This window comes from Neomonachus schauinslandi, chromosome 1 (genome assembly GCF_002201575.2).
Source record: "Neomonachus schauinslandi chromosome 1, ASM220157v2, whole genome shotgun sequence".
In the NCBI taxonomy this organism is placed as follows: domain Eukaryota; kingdom Metazoa; phylum Chordata; class Mammalia; order Carnivora; family Phocidae; genus Neomonachus; species Neomonachus schauinslandi.
In genome coordinates, this window is record NC_058403.1 from 153,910,985 (window position 1) to 153,914,143 (window position 3,159).

At 46.3% G+C, this 3,159-nt stretch overlaps 1 protein-coding gene across 2 annotated transcripts in view; it reads left to right on the top strand.

The window, feature by feature from the left end:
• Window positions 1-2,970: 2,970 nt before the first annotated feature.
• Window positions 2,971-3,159, top strand: part of SNRK (SNF related kinase) — a 56,533-nt gene continuing 56,344 nt past the window's right edge. For both annotated transcript variants that reach the window (XM_021677583.1, XM_021677584.1), the window contains exon 1: window positions 2,971-3,090. The gene's annotated coding sequence lies outside the window, so the exon portion shown is untranslated. The remainder of the gene's footprint in view (window positions 3,091-3,159) is intronic.

Here is a 3,159-nt window from a genome sequence, read left to right on the forward strand (position 1 = left end):
AGAAGCTGATACTGCTGGTCGAGGGAGCACACTTTGAGAACCATTGCTTTACAGCAAGTTTACCAGTGGCTTTATACCAACTTTATAAGAAAGGTATCATTATCACTGCCATCCCAGTGTTATAGAGGAGAAAACAGTTAAGCAACCTGCCCAAAGCCATATAGCATTAAGTGATGGGGCTGGGATTCAATGCCAGGCAATGACAGGCATATCTCCTAGGTCACAGGTTGCAAACAGAGTTAAGGGCTGGCATTTTCAATCTTTGTTTGCAACTATCAAAAATATATTACACACACACACACACACACACAGGTTGGCCTTAACTGACATCTGAGATACAAAAGTGAAACGTGCTGATGCCAAGGGGGTGGTAAGGGAAAGTCTTTCAGGAACTCTGTGGGCCATTCCAATGAAGTATTATTTTGGTCCTACGGGGATGAAGCCAGGATTTAGAAATGCACGAGTATCAATGTACAAAATGACTAATTAAATATGTAAATGAACATCTTTACCATGTCACACCTTGAAACTGAACTGTAGATGAGTACTCAATATCTATTGCTTTAAATATATTTATTTTAAATTTTTTACAAATTATGAAAACTAACAATATCTGGAGAAGACAATATGATGCTTTTTGTGTGTATGTGTGTGGGGGGAGGGTGTCCCAAGATGAAAATTGCAATTCTTTCAAGAATCTGCTTGCTTTTCACATCTTGAACTAATTCGTAGCATCTCCCTGGTTGCCTTCCAATAAACAACTTCTTCTTTAAATTGGTGGCATTATGTTATGTTTGAGATCTGAATCACAGAGACTGTAATACAAACCTGCATGCTCCATCTTGTCATTTTGTAGAGTGCTGTATATCTAATTAAAGCTTATGGGTCCATAAAAAGACTTAACATTAAAAAAGCAGTCTGTGTTGGAGAAAGCCCCAGGGCAGTTTGGAGGAGGGGTTTCTTCATTAACAATAAACATATTTGCTTAAATTCAAAGTTAAGTAATAATATATTAATTTGCACTTGAATATTCTTAAATATTGCCTAAGCATAATCAGATCATGTTACCACATTTATGGTGTGGAACTGAAAATGGGTCATGTTCTTGCCAGCAGCACTCTAGCTTCCGAAGAAACACGGGGGATGAATAAATGATTTACCATGTGGCCAGTACCAACTGTATCCCTGATGTTATTCGAATCAATTTAATATTCTGTTCCTTTTTATTGTTTTGCTATTCATATGTCCTTGTTACCCTTATAGATTTTAGTCAAAACCTGAGTCACATGGCAACAATATAAATACTCTTTTCCAAAGGCTTATCTATTATGGCCGTTGTTTTGTGGTTACTGTTACATCTCAGGGGCCATAAGCCTGGTGGCAGAGGCTATCAACCACTGGAATTCCCTTGGGAGACCATTAGAGTAGTATTTTTTTCCCCTTTACTGGGTTCCCTAAATAGTGATACCTCCCTGAGGGGAAAAGTGCATAGTCTTCCAACTTCCCAGTAATAAAGGACCGAATTCCACAAAGGAGCTACTGCTTAACATATGGCTAGAGTAAGAATGCCAGCATCAAAGTGAGATTTTTCTTTTATGGTCTTCCTAAATCAGAGTGATCCCAGAGCTGGGACTTTGACTCATCCTTAAAGGGTAGAGGCCCAGCCTGAGGCCTAGAGCCTAAGGATTTCTCCAGTCAATGATCCATCACCCCATGCTAGAGCATTAGGGTAACTGGGAGTCCCCTTATAATAGAAAACCTTATGTTATCACCCTGAGGGTTTGCGCCCCCCCCCACCCCGGCAATCCACTCTTACTTTTCAATCATCTTCAGACATGTAAAATTGATGCTGTGGAGAAAGTCTGAAAAAACAAAAACCAAAACCTGACATTTGCAGGTCAACAAAGACATTTGCTAAAGCCATCTAGATTTCTCTTCTGCACCCAATCAATTTAATCAAATTTGGAGCATCTAAGCAGCTTTTATTTGTATATTTACTTTTTCTTGTGTCCTTCTTCACTAGGTGTCTTTTATTGGAAGGGTGGAAAGAAAGGAGAAACAGAAGGGGAAAAGCAGGTTGGAGAAACCCGGCACCTGGCTTGTTGGCTCTCCCTTTTAGTAACCTCAGAGAGCTGATTAGGCATTGCAAGACAAGCTTTCAAAGGTGGGAGTCAGTCCCCTACCCCACCCCCCACCTCCAGCACCCCTCTCTGGCTTTGGTTAAGCTCCCTTCCCGAGTCGGCTGGCCTGGTGACCAGGCCGCTGAACCATCTAGTTAACCACGGTTAAGGTCTGCTGTTTTGAATCCCGGACTTCATATGCTTTAATACTTTCCACGACCTTTTGCTTTTCCAGGCGGTTTCCAGTGGAGGCAGCTAACTGATGGGGCCGGCTAGTGTCTCCCGTAGACCTTTAAAGCCAGCGCTGCATTCAGATGGTGGGCGTTTTTCCTTTTGTTTAAATAGCAACAAAGTCAACAAAATTCCTTCAAATTGGGTTCCCAAGAAATAAAACTGTAGAGAAAAAGAACATATTCATATGCGTATGAATATACATATGAATGTATATTTAATTTTTTCCCTCCCCTTGCTTAAACTTGGGCGGGAAATGCGGCGAACCTTTAAAAGGGTAAAGTGCGTGCTGCCCTCAGCCCCCCGCTTCAGGACGCAGTCGGCGCGCACACTGTCTCTTCCCTCCGATTTCTCCCGACAGCTCGCGCTACTTTTCTCAGCCATTGTCCCATATCCCCGGTGCTTCCTCCTTCACCATCCCCTCTCCTCGGGCGCCTCGCCTGCTTCCTACCGCGAGCCAAAGCCCAGACTCGCTGCGGTGAGACGCCGCCAGGATGCCCTCCAGCAGCCCGCGCGCTGGAACCCGCAGGTGCTGTCGGCCCCGCCCTTCCCGTGGCCCCGCCCCGGCGTTGCGTCACAGTGACGCGCGTGCCGCGCAGGCGCAGCTCGGCCCCACCCCCTCCCCGCGGCCGGCCGCCCGCTCGGTATTATGATTAGCGCTGGGTGCGGGGATTCGGCGGCCGGGAGGGAGTCGTCGGCGCCGCGGCCGCTGCGGACGGACGCTTGCCTGCCGGCTGAGGTAGGGACGAGCGCGGAGCGCGGCCGGGCGCGGCGGCCGTGGACCGCGGTGCGGACCGGCCTCCGCCGC